The sequence below is a fragment of the Tiliqua scincoides genome, chromosome 8 (assembly GCF_035046505.1).
Source record: "Tiliqua scincoides isolate rTilSci1 chromosome 8, rTilSci1.hap2, whole genome shotgun sequence".
In the NCBI taxonomy this organism is placed as follows: domain Eukaryota; kingdom Metazoa; phylum Chordata; class Lepidosauria; order Squamata; family Scincidae; genus Tiliqua; species Tiliqua scincoides.
The window spans coordinates 25885183-25907590 of NC_089828.1; the positions used below are offsets into that span (position 1 = coordinate 25885183).

Sequence of the window (22408 nt, forward strand, 5' to 3'; positions counted from 1 at the left end):
GGAAGACAGGTGAAGTAACCCTCTTTGCTGATCTCTGAGGCCTCACTGTTGAGCCAGAAACCTTCAACAAGTCGAGGGATAGCCAGCACAGAGAAATTGCCATCACCATTGCCACAACATTTAAGACATCAACTGCTTCCCAGTATGAAGGAGGAAGCATCAGATGTTTGAGATGTTGGATGAGACTTGTGGTTGCTATCACTAGCACCACAAGACTTCAAGTTAAAATTCAGGTTTATGAAGTCCATAGACTATATGGTGAAGAGGGTTCTCTGAAACCTAACCCTATTTTTCTCATAGGCTCAATGATTCAGTGTCTACTAATTTGGTATCCGCTGGGTTTTTCAGGAACCTAACCCTAGCAGATAGTGAGAACAGTCGATACCAGGGGTCTCCAAACCCCAGACCAGGGGCCTGATTTGGCTCACGGCAAGCCTCTATCCAGCCTGCAGTTAGCCTCTGGTCCCCTTTGAGCCTCTGACCCACTTGACTGAACATGGAGATTCCACAGCCGGAGCGTGATATGAGGGTCTAAAAACATCACTTCTGGTTTTCCCTAAAAACCAGAAGTAACTTTCTGTGCCCTCTAAAGGTTTTTCTGAGGATCATGGAGGCCTCCCCAGCCCTCAGAACATGCTCCATCACAGGTACATTTCCTATGATGTACTGGTTCTGAGGTATTTACTCCTGTAGGTAAGCCGATTGGGGGGGTGGGGGAATGGGGCTCCATTTGAGGGTTTGCTTTATTTTGTGGTGTGTTTTGGTGCTTGGAGAAATCCTGGAAATTTGTGCCCATTCATTCATTTATTCATTCATCTAAGTTCCATCTCTAATGTATTTATTTAAATTTTATATTTAAAATTTATCTTTTTCCGGCCCTTGACACCATGACGGATATTTGATGTGGCCCTCTGGCCAAAAAGTCCGGAGACATCTAGTCTATACAAAGTTACAAAGTTAGTATATGGGTATAACCTAATTATCCACAGTTTTTTCACCCACAGTTTTAATTCAAGGCGAAGAGAAGGGCCCTTAAAATTAAAGAAAAACGTCCTTAACAGTAGCCTCATTTACCATTGTAACAGCAGCAGACAGTCTTCAATCAATTTCTCTCTCTCTCCAGGTGCTTAGAACAGCTTCACTCCAAGGCAAGCAACTACTCCCTTCCCCCTGAGCACATAAAAGAATGCAGAGTGGAAGTGATTATCACCTCCTGTTTGCATTCTTTCTCTGCGTTGGACTCCGGGTGAAAGGAGGGGTCACTGTCTTGGAGTGAAGCCTTTCTAAGTGCCTGAAGAGAGACTGATTGATTGATTGTCTGCTTCTGTCCTGCATTACAAAGGATAGCAAGGCTGTTTTTAAATCACTGAGCAAAGGGAAACTGTTTTTAATTTTAATGCTATTTTTGGCATCCATGTGGGTTTTGGGAACCCTTGTGGATACCGAGACTCAACCTGTATATATTATATATATATATGCAAAGTTCAATAGAAGAAAATGTTCACTGTCTGTGCTTCTTCTCTGGCATTATTATTATTCATTTCATGTCATAACTATTATTGAACATAATTTTGTTGGGGAGAGGGTGCCAAAAATTTATGGGCCTCAGGTTCCAAATGACCTTGGTACACCACTGAGTACAGGACTCATTCTCAGAGTCAGCCCCAAGCATCTCCAGTTAAAAGGCTCCCATATGGCAAGATTGGGAAGAGCTGCTGCCAATGACTTGGAGGAGCTCCATAGACAGAGAAGAGGGTGCTGGCCTAGATGAGCAAATGATCAAATTGAGTACAAGGTACTTTCATACACCCACTACAATAGCACAAATCATTGATGTCTACTGGGCTAACCTAAACCCAGAGCCAGCATAGGCAGCTGAAGAAGACCGTGAAAGAAGGTCCCAGTAAGGAAACATGTTTTTGTGCAGCTCATTGTGCAGCTGCTCGTGACCTAAGCATTACCCTTCAGCACTGCGAGAGATTGTGGAGAGTACCCCTTGTCACTCCAGATTTGGGTGGAGACCCCTTAGTGAAAGATGTTGCCAGCATTTTAACAGGGGAACATGAGATATCAAACTCCCTACTCCAATTTCCGCAAGCAGACAAGCACAGCACTAAAATATGGATCTTTGAGAGCACATCACCAGCTCACGTCGTTTCTTGCTCATTTTTTGAGTCTTTGCAAGCAGTTAGCATTCACAAAGGTTCAACCTTTCATGGGCACATTGGAGCCTTTGCAAGTCGATGGTTCCCAAAGGCTCACGCCTTTATAGGTTCTCTCTTGGAACGTGTGCAAACCTGATTCTGTTTCAAGTCACCTGCTCGTCCGAGCTGATCTCTTTTGGATGTGTGCCTATCGGAACGGCACATTTTTATCAGCCATCAGGATTCAGAAGGCAGCAAACATTTTCAGTGAGAAATGATAGCCCGGAATTAGGACTTGAAAAGACAACAGTGGAAGCAAGATTCTTATAATGAGGAAGGAACAGAGAGAGGGAGATCAGCGAGGAGGGCCCGATATCAATAAAAGCAAGAAGCCTAGCGAGGCCAAGAGGTCTCCTCCAGCATGGGAAACGTCTTCTATAAATACTCCCCTCTTTGATTCCGTCCTTCTTCTTCAGCTTTCTAACTCCTAATTGCCAAGGGTGACTTGCCAGCATTTTGGTACAGCTAAAATTAATAACCCATTGCTTGTTGCAAAGTTCATTTACAACAAAGAACGCAATACCCAATTAATAACCAATGACTTCTCCATTGTAGGCAGCATCTCCATTGTCCTCTGCCGTTTATTTAAAAAAAAATTAATTAATTTTCTAGGGAGTCGAAACAAATTCTCGGGACAGCTCCAGCCAATGGAACGCATTGTCTGAAATGTGAATGGCTACCGTTTAATAAATCATCATTGGAGGTTGCTATGGCAATGATAAATGTATAGCCTCCCCTGGTGCTTTAACTACACATAGCCGCTCCTGTAAAGGTTGGTGTTAGCGTTCATTCTCCATGGCAGAGATGGCCAACTGATAGGCTGTGTGCCAGATTTGGCCCCCAAAGCTATTTTGTCATCATCAATATTATTAATTTCATATCTTCTTCCCATTCCTCCTCTAAATACTGCAGGGTTTGGTTATGTGGTGGTTATATCATTTCATTCTCACAACAAATCAGAATGACCTGGAATGTGCTGAGAGGCAGAGACTTGCACATGATCACCAAGCAAGCACTGGGGACTGGGTCCAGGTCAGGCCAACACCTCCTGCCTTCTGAGGTGGCATGATGAATGCTACCCGCCTGACCCAATGGAACACCAGCCACCACTCCCACCTCCCACTTTCTGGATTTGCAAAGTAGTGGAAGAGGGCATGTGGAGGAGAGACGAATGGTGAGCTAGAGTGTCAAGAAGCTCTAGCCCACCACTCTCCTCTCCTTCACATTTCCCTTTCTGCTTCCTTTGCAAATGTAAGAAGTTGGAGGTAGAGGAGGGGGGCAGCAGCAAGAGAGTGGAGGTGGCCACTTCCTCCTAATTTGCTATTTGAGTTAACTACCTGAGCATCTCCATTCAAAGTCCAAAATGTTTAGCTACTCTAGCACTCCAACCAAACTTTAGTGTTTGGTTAAACAGCTCATACCCAGTGACAATCATAAATAGCAATGTTCCTGGACACTGAGCATTAGCTAGTTCAGAACACAAATGTGTCCAGTTAATAATGCACCCAACCCTTTTCTGGCTCAGGCCATAATCCTGGTTTCTCATTCCTTCTCTCCTTGGGAAAAAGAGCCCTGGGAACCATAGCTTCCAGGGCACATGATCTCCATACTTAGAATGCACTCCAGGAAAATGACACTTCCAGAAGCCATGGTATTTGGGATGCTGCTGTCACTACTACTGGAAGAGAGAGAAGAACAGAGCCCTTGATGAATAGCCTCCAGTAAAATTCTGCTGCCACTTCCAGGCCAGATGTGTGAAGGGAAGGGGACAGCAGAGAAAGGTACATGGGCTCAAAGGGGGATTTAAGAGTTGGAATCCCTGTGTCATTGGCAGTGAAATGGGAACTCAATTTTCGAATGGGCTGGGCAAAAAAATAACACTATTTCTTGATGAGGGAGGACTTGCTTGGTTTGGTGAGCCCAGTTTGAAAGAAGACCAAAAGGAATTCACTGTCACTACCCACCACCAAGAGAAACATGCTTTCAAGTAATAAGAAATAAAGAAGTTTTACACCTTAGTGTTACATATCCCATTTTGATTTTGCATGCAACCTCTGGCTGGATCTATCCTGCATGCGCCATTGCTAGGCAACCTGAAAAAGTGACTCTGACAGTAGGGCTTGAATACCTCACTCCCTAAGCTATCAGAGCTCTAAGAAGTAGGCTTTGGTCTGGTCTTTGTTGTGGTACAGTGCCATCCTGATAATGATCAGAGAGAGTACTACAGCCCAGCCAGACTAGATGATCAAGGGAGCCAACAGAAGGCTGACAGGCCCTATATAACTTCAGGACTGACTCCTCAGTCTGAGCTACATGTCTGAGCTATAGGGGACATCCATTAAAATAGAGTGTCAGGAAAGTTAGAACAGATAAAAGAAAGTATTTCTTTCCTCAGCGTGTTATTAGCATGTGGAACTCCTTGCCAAGGGATAGTGTATGGCCTAGAGGCCTTTAAACATGATAGTTTCTGGCCCAGATGCCTTTAGAAGGGGATTGGACAGATTTTTGGAAGCAAAGTCCATCACAAGTTACAAGCCATGATGGGGATGTGCAACCATCTGGTTTTAGAAGTAGGCTGTCTCTGAACGCCAGTGGCAAGGAAGTGGCAACAAGACGCAGGTCTCTTGTTGCCTTGAGTGTTCCCTAAGGCATCTGGTGAGCCACTGTGAGATATAGGAAGCTGGACTAGGTGGTTCTTTGGCCTGATCCAGTGGGGTTCCTCTTATGTTGCTACAAGAAAGCAGTACAGACTTCTGTGCCTTGCTCTGTCAACTGCACCATGTCAACCATGCAGTCCAGGTCTTGCCTCCTCTTTATTCTCATTTCCTGTTCTGGACCCTGACTTCTGTCTGCCTTGGACTACGTACTGACTACTGGCCCTTCAATCTGAACAAATGCACATGTAAACCTACAGTGCCTGGACAGCCACTTCTCAGGCTGCAGATGTATGATAATTTTTATTACCTATTTTATTAAGAAAAAGCTCTCTGAAATAAGAAAATTAGTCTGAGAGGAAGAAGAATCCAGCTCTTGGCTTGCCGCAGTAGTTCCCTACTTGCAGGGGGGTTTTCAAAACATGGGCAGCCCAATTCAGTCTGGGGGTTACGGCGACGGTGCTTGCAATCCGCAGCTGCAAATTTCAGTCTGGCGTCACAAAAGGCATGCTGCTATTTTGTGCTGTGGACCACCAGTGCAAACAGCCAGAGGTCCAACAAATGCACCCACAGCTCAGCCAGGTCAGGTTGGAGCAGGTAAGGTGGTGGTGGAGGAGATGGGTCATGGGCGGTTTGGGGAAGATGAGGATGAGTAGCAAGGTAGGCAGGGGGAATTTGAGGGCAGGAGAGGCTCTTACCCTCTTTTTCTGGCCCAACATACCCCCTGAGGTTCCTCAGACTGAACAACTGGTGTAGGTCCAAGGAAATTCATTGGTGGCCAGGTGGCTTACAGGGAGGTTAAATTTTTTTTTTAACTGAACTTCTCCTGGGCCATCCTGATGTTCCCCTCTCCCCACCAAATGATGCAGCACAAATTCTTCTGGTGCCACTGCATCATGGGAGATAGCATTGGGGCATAAGATATCATTGGGCAGGAGGTCTGGTCTAGAGGGTAGAGCCTCCATCTACCTGAAGATAACATCCACAAGGTCGCCAGTTCGAGGCCACCGGCACCGTGCGACCTTGGAGCAGCTGACAAGCCGAAGCCGAGCAATTCCATCTGCTCTGAGCGTGGGAGGATGGAGGCCAGAATGTCAAACCAGATCGGAGTGTAACACCTTGAATGTAGTGGTTCTTGAAAGAAAGAACCTTCTTTGAAATTGTAAAAATCCCTATTTAATAAGGGATTTAAATAAAAGCCTGCCTATGTAAACCGCCTTGAGAAAAGTCTTGAAAAAAAGACCAATAATAACCTGTTATTATTATTGTTATTATAAGATAAGCAATCGCTCACCTGGACTCTGACATGGTACTGACTGTTCTCCCACCCAAAGCTGAGGCTGGTGGCTAAGCCACCAGGCACAGGGACTGGAAGAAGAGCAAAATAAAAGGATTTGATAGAGACTTTGACTTTCCCCTTCCCAGCGTGGGCTGAGGACTGCACAACCCTGGCGCCGCCGTGTACAAGTAAAGGTGAAATCTCTCCACGGGCCACAGATGAAGAAAACTGCTGAGTTACAGCAATAAGAGAGGCCAGCGAAAGGCCGAGGCAAGAGATAAACAGAACCGACAGCAGCGGTAACAGCTGAACAGCAAGGAAGGAGGGGTCACTTCAGCATTTCAGGAAAAGGCCAAGGGCAATGTTAGCAATCCTTCCCCCACCCATCTCTTTATACATTTTGCATTCCATGGATAATGAATGAATGAATGCTAAAATGGTCTGGTATGGATCTGTTGATTTAAATCTGTCATGACCTGAAGACACTCTCCTTTCTTACCCTACTCACATCCCATTCTTACAGTGATCTCTCTGATGGCAACCTTGAACCAGGATCATTTGCCTGGGGGCTCTTCATAATCACCAAATCCACCAAGCAGTGGTTGAAGAGATGTTCTCCACACACGTCTCACAAGAGGAAGAGTGACCACACTTCCATCCCTGGTGCAACAGCACAGGCTTTCAGAGTGAAGAGTCTGAATCAACCCACCAACTACCCAAGGTTGTTTGTTCCCCTAAAAGTCTGTGTTTTTATCTATTTAATGCATTTAAATCCCATCATTCGAACATCACTGAATGTTCCCTGGATCTCCCTCACTGGAGATCTTCAAGCACAGGCTTGATAAGCACAGGCAGGAGGTCTGGTCTAGAGGGTAGAGACTCTGCTTGCCTGAAGATAACATCTGAAGGTCGCCAGTTCGAGGCCACCGCACCGTGAATGGCGAGACCTTGAAGCAGCTGACAAGCCAAGCTGAGTTATTCCACCTGCTCTTTGGCTGCCCTTCAAGTGAGATATGAAGGAGCTGCTTGTCAGCCTGCATGGGAGGAAACTGGAGGCCAGAATGTGATACCAGATCATAAAAGATTCATCTGAAATGTTGTGGTTCTTGAAAGACAGAACCTTCCTCAATTGTAAAAATCCCTACAGGGATTTAGTATAGCCTGCCTATGTAAACCGCCTTGAATTAAAGTCTGAGGAGAAATCTGACGACCAAGAAAGGAGGTATATAAATACCTGTAATAATAATAATAATAATAATAATAATAATAATAATAATAATAATTATTATTATTATTATTATTATTATTATTATTATTATTATTAACACTTGCTGGAGATGGTCTAGGAGGATTTCCTGCTCCAGGCAGGGGGTTGGACCTTTTACGTACCAATTCTGTGATGCTATGAACATTAGATGGCATATCAAGGAGGTCTCACATCTTAACCCAGGCGAAGCTGCTACATCATGTGTCCTCCAGCCCTTACCCTGATGAGACAAGCACAAGCCAAGTCCAATTGACCAAAAGCACAACACATACATGGCTCCCCAGGCTGCAGAAGGCCTACTGGAGGTCCCCGCCTGCTTCAGGATCCACCATCAGGGGTGCAGGTTGGCACTCCCTCAACGTGTGATACCTGGGACAATGTACCCCCTACCCCCCTTAGTTACTCCACTGCTTCTGGCAGTCTTCCTGACCTGCTTGGGGATATTAGATCCCAACTAGGATTTGCTAGGTCCACCTCTTGCTGACCCTGGGAGCAATATTGAGTCCTGGTTTGACCAACGTTCTGAATCCAGATCCCTAATTCTAGCCCAACACTCACTAAACCCCATGTCAATGAAGGGGTGTGTGTGCATGCGACCATCTGCACAAGGACAATCTGTCTATTGTAAGGGTCTTGAGAAGCAGCAAAGTCTTACCCCAAAGATTCTTTCACCAATAAGATCCTCTCCTTTGCATAATTTCAGGCAGTTAGCAATTGCGTGGTGTGAAGACCTTCAGAGAGGGGCAAAAGAGCCCCGTCACAGCACAAGATAACATTAGAGTGCATTATTGCATTTTTTTTTGTTTAAACGGACCCTTTCCCCTTTCTCTCCATCCCCACCACTTCAAGCTCCCTGATGATCTGTTGCAGAGAAAGCAAGAGTACCCAAGATAGAATGCTTCACGAAGCCTGGAAATGATGGATTTCATTAGGGAAGCACTAGCCTGCCCATTCCTAGCTGCTGGGTGTGTGGTTTTAAGTTTGGACAGTCTGGATTTTTTTTTTTTTTAAGAGGAGGCAGTTACAAAACTGTATCAGGTGTAGTACGGCATATGCACAGTCGTGTCTCTTTTGGATGATTCACTCGGATCCTGCTGTGTGGCCCAAAAATAGTCACTTGCCAGTTGAACGCTGCAAGTCTGAGCTCCAGATGGAAATAAAAAATCCTAATAGGTTTAGGGCAAACTTCCAGCATCACTGCCACCACAAACAGCGGTCTGCTGGAGCATTCCACATGCAATTAGAGAGCTCCGTCGTTAAAGAATTGTAAAGCACTTTGCACATAAACACGCTGATGGGGGGCATCTCTCTCAAGACACATGTCTAAGAGGCATGTCCCCAGACACCTTGCAGTGTAGTAGAGGATGCTGGGAAGCAACTCTTACAGGTGCAGACATATGAAAAGGCAAGAGGTATATTGCACCCCTCATGTCCTTCAGGGACAGGTGAGATCTCCACAGATCGCATCAGATTGACTTGGTATGAAACTGAGCTATTTGGGAAATAGCTTGGCTTTTGCCCAAGCCAACCCAGATTCAGCTACTTCAACCCCCCAGCAACCTGTGAAACTGGCCTCACAGTTTATAAGACTCCAGGACTAAGTCTGGCCCACCAATGAGGCCAACTGAAGTGGCTGCCTCAGGTAGCATGTTGACAGAGAGTCCTCACCTCCACCCACCTGCATCCAGAGCTCCGCATTCTCCAGCTCCCTGGCTTGGAAAGGGAAGAGGGGTAGGAAGCAGAAGAGGAAGTGTGGAGGAGAGGAGAATGGTGATGCTTCCCATACCACAGGTATGACTAGGAAGTTCACAAGAGCAGATGCAGGGCTGCGGGGGCCAGTTCAGCATTTCCAGGGAACTCTTTGCTGTTTGGGAAGAGACTCTGACTTGTAGCCCTGATGGTTCACCCCACAGGGCAGCTATGCACGGAGCCATGGCTAGGTTCCTGATTCTAGTCCTAGCAACTTCTTAACACTTTGGCAGCATACATTCGCACTATGAACATAAGAGAAGACCAGCTGGATCAGGCCAGCTGCACAGGGCAGCAATTTGGCAGCATGGACGGCACCCTTGGAAGGCAAAGAAGCTCCCGGTATTCCTCCCCTGCCCCGCCCGCCGTAAGCCATCATCGGAGCAACCCTGAGAACTTCAAACAGGCACCGGATGCCATCGATCCTCCCAAAGCAGTAGGAGCAGCCGAGAGCGGCAAGGAAAGGCTTAATTAATAAGCTAAGGAGCTGCTTGGAACCGTCGCGGCCCCAGCAACAGCGATCCTTGCCGTTCCTTCCAGATTGCCTGGAAAAATCTGTGCTATATCTTCCCCCTTGCCTTCCCTTTCATCTCCGCAAACTGTCAGCGCTGTTGTACCAACAACATACTGCTACGGTGGCACACAGTGAATAGCTCTTGGATGGCAAACAAGAAGCACTAAGTGAGCCTTGCCAATTATCCTCACGATGTTTTGCTCACAAACTGACTTATTTCCTTCAATCGGCATTGCTGGAGTGTCGACACACTTCTTAAAAAATAATCCTGCGCCCCTCTCAAAGCAAATTGTGACTGTTAATTGCAACCAGGGATTGTAAATCTGGTGTTTTTATTCCCCCCCCCCCAAAAAAGAAGTAATTGTGTGGCTCCCCCACAATAGCTTTTGAGTGCTACTGTATCACTTTGCTCTCCCCCCCCCCAATTCCCTCGCAGGCAACTTCTCTTCTAATGGAATTTTTCATCTGCAAAACACATTTGCTGGAAGCGGAAGGCAAAAGAGCTGCTGTTGGGAAAGTAGCAAAGAAAAGCTCCTCCTGACTTGGGCTGGAGACATACAATGGTGGTTCTACTGCTCCAGAGAGTTGAAAGTGGGATGAGGAGTTGTCACTGCCTCTTCTCACCCATCCCCATCAGTTTCCATTTGCAGGTTCACTAGTGCCTTAAAACCTGAAGGGATAGAGATTGAGGTAACTATGGGGCACAGAAAATGTGCTGTGCCCCTTGGGAAACTATACCGCTTTCAGTTCTCCTAACAAGTATTGTCTAACCTGGCTCACATCTACAGCAGCTCAAGAAATCAAAGGGTTACTGGACTGCCCCCACTTCAGACTAAAGGCAGGGACCACAGGACTGAATCCATCACTGCGAAAAATAACCAATGGGCATACAAAATGAGGACAAGTGTACCCCTGTATGCGTGGGGGTATCTGTTCCAGGGATCCGCCATGGACATGGAAACCACAGGTACAGGGAAACCCCCATAGTTCCCCAAGAACCACCCCCCCCCGCACCCATTAACACTATTTCAATGCTTACCAAGTGAAACTGTTTTTGTTTTACACGCAGTGGTTCTCAAACTTTTAGCACCAGGACCCACTTTTTAGACTGAGAATCTGTCAGTACCCACCGGAAGTGATGCCATGACCAGAAGTGACATCATCAAGCAGGAAAACTTTATAAACAATCCTAGGCTGCAATCTTAACCACACTTATCCAGGAGTAAGTCCCATTTACTATCAGTGTTAAAAGCATATACATAGTAGCCTGTTAAAAGAATAGATCTGTAACATTTCCCCAAATGCAGACACATCCCCTGGTAGCATCAAGTCTAATAGATTAAAAAATAAAATTTTGAAATCAGTGGGGACCCACCTGAAATTGATTCACGAACCACCTAAGAAACACTGTTTTACAGAATCACTATGGGGTGGGGAGCTCCCCAGATCTGTAGATAATTGAAACCACGGATACCAGATCTGTGGATACAGAGGCCCGCCTGTGTATCAGAAAGCCTTCTTCCTGACACCTGATTTTCACTGTACCTGGAAATGTTTTCTATGGCGGTGCATTCAATCACAAGATTTTCTGCCTCCAGCCTGAACTAATGCAGTCATAAGAACTGGCTTCAACCCTCAATGACTGCCCAACCTGGCCAATCTCTCAGGCCACCATGACTGAAATAGATAGAAATTACATTCGCCATTGGAAACTCTTTCTAGTCATTGTTTTCTGCTCCCAGATGCTGCCTATTCCTTTCGATATTTATGTGCTTCTCAACTGAAAAGCTCACATAAGATGGCTCATCCATGAGGCCAACTGAAGCAATTGCCTCAGGCAGGAGGTTGGCAGGGGGGGGGAATCCACTTCCACCCACCAGCTCACCTGGACTGATCCTCCTCCTCCCACTCCCTGGATTGGAAAAGGAAGAGGGAGACAAAAGTGTGGAGGAGAAGAGAGTGGTGGCCTAGAGTGCCGCAGGAGTGGAAGCTTGGCACATCACCAGTTAAGGGGGGGGTAGCATTTCGCATGCTGCCTCCGGTGCCAGGAGGTCTTGAGCCAGCCCTGCAAAGGACTCTCAATCGCCCAACACAAAACATTGGTTGTGCTTCTGTGTCTTGCCAGGAATGGGATGATTCCTATGGAATTCTTGATTTCGTGTGCACACTCATCCATTTGGCAGTGCCACAGAGAAATAACTTTGAGAACGGATTTCAAGACCACTGGCGAAGGAGTTCAGTGTGTGTGTGCTACAGACATGGCTCCCTCCAGCAGTCGGTTTGGTGAATCCAACCAGGTCTGTCCACATCATCTTGGAAGACTGCTGCTGCACTAACGGTTCACGACTGAAGTTCAGAAACCCCACTTGTTTAGCTGCTTGCAAGCCTTCCTGGACCAAAAGGAGAAGATACTCTCCTTTCTGAATGACCGGCAACAGCTTGGCAGCTGGGTAGAAAAAACAGCAACGTGCGACAGCAATGCACACTTGCAGAGGAAAAGGACAAGCTCTCACCTTGTCCATCAGCAGGGATGCAGAAAAGTGACAAGCTGCATCCATGTTGACAGAAGAACCCCCACCACAGATGCATATTGCCCTGGATGACATTGCTGATTCTGACACCAGCTCAGGCTTGGAGTGGATGGATTCTATGGATGGTGGTTCACAGGAAGGCTCTCAGCCTGTGCTGCTGTTGGTGATGGAGAAGTGGCAGATGCACCTGCACCAGGAGCAGAGCACAAGCTGGATGTGGAGGAGGTGGAGTGGGAGGAAATGAAAGAGGAGATCATTCCTGGAATGCCACCTTCACCTGAACCAGGCAACTCAGCTAAAGGTCCAGCAAAGGCACCTGGCCCCAAAAGATTAAGGTTGCAATCCTAGACACACTTTCCTGGGAGTAAGCCCCCTTGAACATAGTGGGGCTTACTTCTGAGTAGACACGAATAGGCTTGTGCTGCAGGCTTTACCCGCATTATGTCAACAACAGCACCAATGGATACATCGATGTCCAGCTCCAACACACCACATCAGTCTTCTGCCAAATGTCCAGCACAGCACAGAAGTGCCCCCTGCTGCATCACTCACACTGCAAAGACCACATCAGAGATGGTGGTGAATGTCTCTTTCCTGGTTTGGCAGCATTTCTTGCACAACCCTGACAAAATAACTGCAGTCCGCATTATCACAGAACCGTGGTCCCGTTGGGGGAAAGCAGGAGGCTGCATAAACGTGGAGACAACTTCCGTGCATCGCCTGTCCAACATTGCTCTCATTCCTGCCCCAATTTGGAATCCCCTCCCCAAATAAATGGACCTGTGCCGTAGCAAGCGAGGATAAGGGCGGTACACTCCGGGCACTATGCTCAAGTGTCACACGTGACGGGGTGCAACGTGAGGCCCAGCCAAGATGGCTTCCCAATTGGCCACCTCCACCTCTTAGTGTTTCGGTGGCTTCCCGATTGAGAAGATGATGAAGCTAAGAGATGGCAGCAGTGTGACCTGGCTGCTGCTCCTTCCTCCTCCTTTGGAGGCTCTCCTTGAGCCCCCAAAGGAAGAAGAAGGGGGATGGCCAGGTTGAGAAGCCACCACCTCCTCTTCTCCCAGGAGAACCCAGAAGTGACTTCATGATGTCACCATCTCGAGTTCTGAGGCCCCTAGCTATGCCGCTGCAAGTAGCATAACACATACTTTTGCTTTGGCAAAAGCTATTTTGCTATTAACTCTTGTGCATTTCATTCTGCACAAGAGTGAAATGGCAACAGTATCTCAATGTCTCCTTTCCAGGCCAGTCCAAATGTTGCCCAGTGCAAGCACTTTCTATTTCAGGAGGTCAATGTGGTGTCTTGAAAGGACCAAGAGAGCGTATAGGTCATTACATCCTTATTATGACTGGTTTGTGGAAGTGTCACTCAAGTTTTGGGAGCATCACACCATGGCTCCATGACTCAATCCATCTATTCGTAGCATGTAAAATCAGCCCATCGTAAGAGGTCACCAACATGTTGTCCCCTCCCGCACTACAGTTCTCAACAGGCTCTGCAAAAACAGATGCGCACAAAATGGTTCCAGGGTCAGGATTTCCCTTGTTTTGATTTGTTTCAATTTGAAACCCTGCAAGTGCATTTGTTGAAGCTTCCCGACATCGATCGGATGAACAGAGAATCACTTTGAAGTAAGACTCACTGCCAAATCTTAACCAACTCTCCAGTGCCGATGCTGCCCCAAGGTAAGAGAACAAATGTTCCTTTAACTTAAGGAGGACTCCGAGACCACCTCCCCATCACAGAATGCAGTGCATGTCCCAATGATGAGGCCAAATCAGCATCGGATAGTTAGGATTGGGCTGGCAGCCAGTTCACCCACCTCTAGCGGTACCCCCTCAGCCTTTTCCTTCAACCTTAATTTATTCCTAATTCTATGGCCATCAACCATACCATTCCTCACTTTCTCCATTTCTCCCTGCTGAGTTTATAGACCCATTTTCATAAATTCTTTCAGGATACTTAAGTCTCCCCAACCAACCCTCCTCGTTGGCATAAAACAGCGTCACTGTTTTCTCCCCTTAAAGGCTACCCTTCTTACAGCTGTAACCATTTTTTATTCCTTAATCCGGAAGATCATTAATTCGTTGAACTACTTTAATGAAGAAAAAGAAGACGGGAGAAGCAGAAGTCTGGGGCGGAACTTCAAGAGTTACACTGTTAAAAAACAGCCCTTGGTGATGTTTCATTTCAGCGTTAATCTTTAATAGCAAACTCTCCTTCCATCTAGCGAGAACAATGCACTGATGACTGTTTTGCTCCAGTGTCAATTCTCAGTCGTTTTTGCTGTGTTTTCTCGGCAACGTCACAAGCGGCGATTCCTTCCACAGGCAAAGTGTGTTGAGAGACAACACTAAGTGGCAAATTACAATTCCCAACACATTTGTACAAATCCCAGTTCCAAACATCTCACTACCAGCTTCCAAGAAAGCAGCAGAGAGCTTATGAAAAGCTCCGCCGGAGGCATCTGCAATTCCACATCATTTACATGCAGGAGGCAATGACATTTCTTTGCTTGGCTTTTCCAAAGTGCCTTTAACAACCAACTTTGCTTGCTCTCTTGCTGAGAATTAGCTACCACTCCCTGTTGCCTGGTGATCCTGCCCAAGAAAATCTTTCGCTGCTCTAACAAAAGATATAACCTATTCTCTATGCTTTTTCATTTTATTAATTTTTGCAGGGCAAAACAAGGCTCAACTCCTCTGTGTTACAAAGAAAAACACTTCCTAGGACGTATCATTTAGTCTTTTTTCCCCTTAATTTATCTAGGTTCCAATCCTATTCACATTTTCCTGGGAGTAAGCACCATAGAACACAGTGGGATTTACTTCTGAGTATCTTGGGACAGGGAATCATTAGCTGTTTGTTTGATTTTCTCTGTCAACCGCTTTGTGAACTTTCCGTTGAAAAGTGGTATATAAATACTGTTAATAATAACAATATACATACACATATAGGTTTGTGCTGTTACTGTGCGTGGCATTTTACAATGGAAGTGGACAGGTCCCTGCCCCAAAGAACTTACAATCAAAGACAGACACAAGGAAGACAATGGAGGAAGAGAAGGGGAATGGTGACTGGTAATATGGGGAAGAATATGCAATTATTCTATATGTATGTGTGTGATATCAATAAGATTTGAAACCGACTTATCCAAGATGGATCATTGAATTTCTTCCTCTCCCCTTCACTTTCTCTTTCCAGGATGTCACTTCAAGGATTAATGGGGCAGCATGAATAACATTTCCGTGGTCATGATTTGAAACGTTGGCAGGGTCTCATTCACTGAATAATGAAATGAGGGTTTGGAGAGATTTATTCCAAGAGGTTATCAAAAGAGCTGCAATGGCCTTGTGCTGTCATCGCAGATAGCTTGGAGTCTGACATCTCACTTTTACTGAAGTGAATGGGGATAAAAAGGGAAAACGAGAGAGAGAGAGAGAGATAGAGAGAGAGAGAGAGAGAGAGAGAGAGAGAGAGAGAGAGAGAGCATCTTCCATAAAATTTGCATCTAGCAGTAAAAATGGATCCAATAATACTAATCGCCAATGAACACAACGGGGAAGAAGCAGGTGCAACTGACTGACACAAGATGTGGGAGTGGCCAGTAACCTAACTGGCCTTTCAAGGAGGATTGGACAAATTGGTGATAGAGAATCATTAATATATTTCTTTAGGTAATTTAATGTCCTGCTTATCCGTCCAAAAAGATCCTCAGAGCAGCTTACCAGAACTTTTAAAAATCACCATCAACATTACAATAAGGAAAAAAATATAAAGACAAGCAATACAACCATGTTGTGAACATCTTTTTCTGTTTAAAAGTAGTATATAAATATGTGTAACTATTACTACACAATACACATGTCCTTGGGAGAGCCATAAGAACATAAGAAGAGCCTCTGTGGATGAGGTCAAAGGCCCATCTAGTCCAGTTTCCTGTATCTCACAGAGGCCCCACCAGCATACAAGCCATCAAGATGCCTGCATCCTTGTGTCCTCCCTTGCATCTGACATTCTGAGCCCTTCTGACCATGGTTTGGTGACAGGGTGCGGGATTATTTGGAGGAATGACCTTGCACAGGGATTCAGAGGCTCTTGTCTCCAGCAATCATTAGGACATTAAACTCCCTGCCTCCCTTGGGCAGGGTCCCAACAGCCACAAATTCTGGATTGGCTATCAAGGCCAGACAAAGCATGTGGACCCCCAAGTGCCACTTTTCAAAAATTACTGAATAAAAACCTACTACGTGGTGAATGTGTCATCCCCCCCCCCGCCCGCTCCATTTTTGGCTAGGAACTCACTCAACTTGACCAAGAGAAAGTAGCAAATCCATTGAGGCACAGTCATCAGGACTAATAAGGGAGGCAATGAAATGCATCAATTAACGTCCCCGCAGATTTGCTGAACATTTCTGTCTTTCGCAAAAATATACGCATGCATGTCGGGAGCTTGTTAGAGCAATGAAAAATGAAGGAAAATCAGGTAAGCACAGCTGTTTTCAGTTGATTTAGGACCTGAATCAGTGCAGCCTCTTCCTTGCAGATATCTTTTCCCCTGATTCAGGATGTTCCAATTCGTACACAAAGCTCCCATGGCTGACCCTTGAAGGAAAAATCCTTATGAGCAGCTGGCCTGGCACTTCCCCATTGTCAGAGACTCAGTATGAGTCCTGACCAGGTGAGCTTACAGGTGATGTCCAGATAGAGCACATATTTGGCATGTAGTAGATCCCCAGTTCAATTCCTGGCAGCATCTCCAGGTATGGTAGAGAAGACCCCTACCTGAACGCTTGGAGAGCTCCTGCCAGCCTGTGTTGCCAATACCAACTAGATTGGGGGTGTCAAATGTAAGGCCCGTGGGCCAGATGCAGCTCATGGAAGCTTTTTATCTGACCCTCGGGCTCTTCCGACACCATCACCAGTTGCTGTCAGCTGCTGAGCTGTGCGGAGATATCACTGCTGAAAGGGTGGCCCGAGCAATAATTGGGCTCTCTCATATCTTGAAAACATGATCAAGATTTTTGTATTTTCTTTTCTGCCATTTGCAGCTATTGAGTTCCTGATGGAGAAAAAAAAAATGCTTATTTCTGGTCATCACCTGCTTAATGACATCACTTCCTGCGTAATGACATCACTTCCGGCCCTAAGCAGTCTCATGAATGCTCTTCGGCCCACTGTGTGTAATGAGTTTGACACCCCCGAACTAGACAGACTCAAAAGCTCTCCTGAAAAGTCAGGTTTTCATTGCCTGCCAAAAGGCAAGTAGTAATCAGGGCAGACAGAAATCACTTGGGAAGGTAATTTCTTGAGTACAGTGCCACAACTGAATAGTCTTATCTCTCATGCCGACCTGCCTCCCTTCTGAAGTCATGAAAACACACATTGCCTCAGATGTTAACCACAGAAATACTGATATCATCAAGTCGACAGGACCCAGTTGGTAACTTGGCTGCTGTATTTTGGACCAGTTGAAGTTTCCGGACCATCTTCCAAAATGGCCCCACGTATAGTGCTGCAGTAATCCCACTTGGATTGGCTCTCCTGCACCCTGGAGTCAGGATGCTCTGTGCTATATCCTGCATCTGCATCCTGGCTGAAATTTCCTCCTACTCCCACTATCTAAAGGGAACAGGCAATTGATGCCTGACCTGCCCAGTTTCCAGTTTGAACCCTTTGAAGCCCAATATCCACATCTGATGCATGTGGTCTGCTTCTGTGGGACTGTAACCTGCACCTTCAGCTTGAGGGCATTTCGGCTGACAGTTAATTGAACTGTGCATTGCCTTTCGAAGTCCGGCTTAGCCTCCAAATGCCTCTCTCCCTTCCCTTTGGGTAAGAGAAAACCCGCTGCAGGCCTGGGTTAAGAGCCCTGCCAGGAAGCTGTACAGAACCCTGTAAATAAACCAAAGCCTGTGGTGAGCCTGAATAGAGTAAAGGTCCAACAGACAAAATAGTACGAATGGCCTACTTTAGCCTTTGGGGTTTCATGTGGTTTTCATTCTGATGTTACATGGCTGCAGCTGAGTTCTGCATTTTGTCTGAAATATGTTGAAAAAAAAACCCATAAGCTTTGGGACAGAGGCGTCTACAAATTGCAAGAGGGTAAATAAATCACTACTAAACCGGTGAAAAACAGAAGCCAAGTGGTCGCAGCAATTAACAGGGCAGCACTTAACAAAGAATCAAAGCACTGCCTGATGGTAATTAGTTTGGCAAAGGCCAATTAATTTCACCAGTTGATACAAGGAGCTCAAAAGGAGGCAAGTGTGTTGGGGGGAAGCAGTGCGGGAAGGGGATGGCAGGCAGGGAGGAAAATGAAGTGATCTTATGTGGCTCATTCTTCCCTGATCTGTGGGGAGGGAAGGCAAACACTTAGGCGTGTCAGGAGGTTTGGGGTGGGGAGGGGAGACAGAGGTAGCTAAGAGAGCAGCTTATCAAAGAGGGGTGGAAGTTCTGTCTTCCAAGAACACTTCATTCCAGGTGGAGCCAGTAATTTACCCCATTCAAAATTTACACCATTTACACCTGATCTCTTTCAGGCTGCATTCACATCCCCCCCCCCCCCCATAGCAGACAGTACTCCTTCACTCTCACCAGTGGTGGGTCATCATTCGCTTCTCTCATCAGCTGGGATGACTTATCTCATCAGCATTTTCGGCAGCTCTCAGACACTTCCAGTCGTTTTGAACTGCATTTCCAACTGTTCTTCAAGCTTCATAGGCTGAAGCTCTACCACTATCTCCTGCTCCTACTGCTTCTAGAGCGCTACCCAGAGTGCTTATTGGATCCGGGAGTGTCATCTCCTTAGGAGCCTTCTTAGGATAGGGGTAAGTTTGTGCCTGGGATAAGTTGGGGGGAGAGGTGGAACAGGGGTGTTTCAAGCGGGGAAGGGAGGGAGGGAGGGAGGGAGGTGGTGGGTGGGCCCGTGGGAGAACCAGACCCAGGAGGGGAGTCGAACTTAGACTGGAGCCTCACTCTCCTCCCAAGCAACTCAGCATTTCACCAGGCTGCTTGGATTTGCATCAGTGCCCACTGAGGTGGCTGCTACACAACAAGGGGTCAGGGAAAATAAACCCCCTTACTCTTAGTTGTGCTGGCTCCACCTCCTGTCCTGTGCTGGATACAGCACAGGCCAGGAGACCTGCCTGTTACAGCACAGGATAGGATTGGGCTGCCAATTAAATTGTCAAGGTGGATTAATAGAAATAAGAAGTAATGATATGCCTAAACATTTCATGTAGTTTTAAGTTTTCTTCAAGTTTCAAGATCACAAGAACTGTTGCCAGCCAGTTATCTTCTATCATTTGACCACCACCACCACCCCCCACTGCACACTTGAAGGGCATATTTTCAAATGGTGTAAATGATCTTTAGCAGTGCAATCTAATGCACACTTTCCTGGAAATAAGTCCTTCTGAATATAGTGGGACTTATGTCTGAGTAAATATCCATAGGCGCGTACTGCTAATGGCCCAGTTTTCCAGGGAACGGCAAGCAAACAGGAAAGTTGGCTTAAAGATATTGGTGTTCTACAAAAACTGCAATATCTGTGAATTCAACATCCCTGAATGCAGATGGATGGAAAGGATACAAGGATCTGGTCAGGGATGCCCAATGCAATTGTCCTACTTCCTGTTAGTCACCCTCTAGCATGCAGGCTAGTTGCCATTTAAGAAAGCTAAGCAAGAAGCACTCGTGCTTCAAAGGTCTACTACAGTAAACAAAGGTGCTTGTAATGGGCGCAGGGGACACTATATATAGTGTTCCCCCATATCTGCGGTTTCCTTATCTGCGGGAAGGGAGCCTGGAACAGAACCTCCACTCATACGGTGGCCCACCTGTATTCTACAAGGAGCAACTTGTTTTGTACAGAAGAACATACAACCTTGTCAATAACCTCCCTGCAGTCTGATGTGGTATGGTCCAGAAAGAGATCGATTTCATGGTGCTGCGATAGCTGGACTTCACTTTGCCTTCCTCTCTTCACTCTGCAATTCCTAGCGGATTGTATTTCCTATTATTCAAAAACTAACCAACAGATGAGACCTGCCACCATGGCTGCCTTTTGCTGAACTTCTCCAACCTTGCTAATTAGTTTCCCCTAAACAGAATAAATCATTGTCCAAACATAAAGAGACCTTCAGTATCACTCAGTTTTCCCGGCCCTGACGCCAGAAAGTTTTCTGTTCTCCAAGTCGACAGTCCTGCAGTCCTTGGCTGGCTGCGTTTCATTCATAAAACAAGAGTTTACTGTGGTGAGACCCCAGCTGATCTCTCGCCCTTCTGCTTGTCAATTCACGTTAGTCTAGCACCTCTCCAGAAAGAAAGAAAAAAGTACCCTTTGTCTCATCTCTGAACAGCTGGGGGCGGAGAGCCAACTGCTAAAGCATTTTCTGTTTTGTAGCCATTCTGTCAGGAGAGCCTGGATGATGTGGGTTTTCCAGGCCCATTTATTAAAAACCATTAAACAAAACGACTTAAAACCCTGGGGTCTTGACATAAGGAATCCATTTTCTCAAAGTGTCTGGTACTGGCTGTGGTTTATAAGGCAGGTACCATAATCAGGGCAACATCAAGAGTCAGGTTGGCAGTAGGGCCTTCCCTTGAACTTCCCAGTTCTGACAGTGGGAGCACAAACTGGCCAAGAGATTCGTGCTGCTGAAGCACCCGGCACCCTCAATCCCAAAATGGGAACATTCCCCAGAGGTCTCTGTGTCGTCCCTTTGGTGAGTAGGGAGGAGCCATCACCTCCCCCCCCTTCTCCCCGCTGCTCGTAAACTTGGAGGGGGAGGGGGAATAGGAAGGCCAGATGAGCTGGGAAGGCTAAGGCAGAGCTGAGAGACTTTGCTGCTACTGAGCCTGGTTACACATCTACAAATGCGAATGTCTCCTAGATGTCCCTATGCAATCATGAAGTCTCCAGGGGACGCCCTCCTTAGCCAGTTGTGAAGGTGGGAGGAAGTGGCTGCTTATTGGGGAGGGACCACCAATGTGCCATGGGGGCCCAAGTTTGGGACTTCGTCCCAGGGCCTCCAGTGACTTGGTGCTGACACTGTTGGAGGATCCTTCTCCTTGAAAGGAAAAGAATACATCTGCAGTGTATTGTTTGCAAGTAATGACAGTCTCATAGAAGTGGGTAGAGCTATGTCCTGTCCATGGAATCTAAGGACCATGTTTGTATGATGTAAGGGAACTTTTTGTAGAAGGGTCCAAACTTGAAGCAAGCTGAAGCAGCTGACCCAGGAAACAGATTTTGCTCCTCATTAAAGATACCAGAGCTGGACAGATGGCTGAAGGGTACAATCCACTGGGAAGTTCTTCCAAACTCTGGTGGAGCTCTTGTTCATGTCAATAGGTTTTACTGCTACCAGTACTGGTAGAGCAGCAACTGTTACCCTGCACATACCTGATCTCATCTGATCTGGGAAGCTAAGCAGGGTCAGGCCTGGTCAGTACTTGGATGGGAGACCGCCTGGGAATACCAGGTGCTGTAGGCTTATACCATAGTCTTTCGAGACTGAAGGTTGCCAACCAGTACTGGTAGGTTCAAGGATTGGCCCTGCTGGGTGGGTCCTCTGATTGGTGTGGGCCCTCAGCCCCTGGCAACCTGACCAGCCCCAGACCCCATCCTCCACGAAAACAGCTGTCCATCCATGAGATTGTTCCCTGACATTGCCTTCAATCAACCTTCTGACCAGCCAGAGAAACATTTCCTCCACCAGCAAGGAATGAAGGACATGCATTTCCCCATTTGAGAGGAGAAAGACAATGCCAGGTTGGAGAAACAAATCTCTTCCCATCACTGAGTTTTGTCTCTCAGGCCTTCCTTCCAAGCTGCCCTTGCTTGCTCTGATTCAATTAGTGGATCTATTTCCATATTGTTTTCTACTTGTGGTAATGGCTGTGGAGATGTATCTAAATTGTGGTTGATGAGCTTTACAGTGTAAACAGCTGCAAGTACTTATGGCCATCTGATACCAAAGGGGGTGGTTCATCTCTCTTTTAAGTTGGGAGTAAAAATATAATGAGGAAAAATTACTTTGAAGGATAAAATGTGAGGCATCCTACCAATCATGATCAAAATACCATAAGGGAATTTGAAAAGACTGGAGACTCTCAGCCATAGATGTTCCTGATCACAGTGAGTCAACGCATGAAGGTCAGGCCCCCTGCCTCCCACTTCCTTGCATTTCCTCCTCG

The 22408-nt window shown here is 46.4% G+C and overlaps 1 protein-coding gene and 1 pseudogene across 3 annotated transcripts in view; one reads left to right on the forward strand and one right to left on the reverse strand.

Moving 5' to 3' along the window:
- The window catches only part of RORA (RAR related orphan receptor A), a 442115-nt gene that overhangs the window by 339951 nt on the left and 79756 nt on the right, over positions 1-22408 (reverse strand). The window lies entirely within an intron of this gene.
- LOC136659841 (5S ribosomal RNA) lies at positions 21589-21705 on the forward strand (annotated as a pseudogene).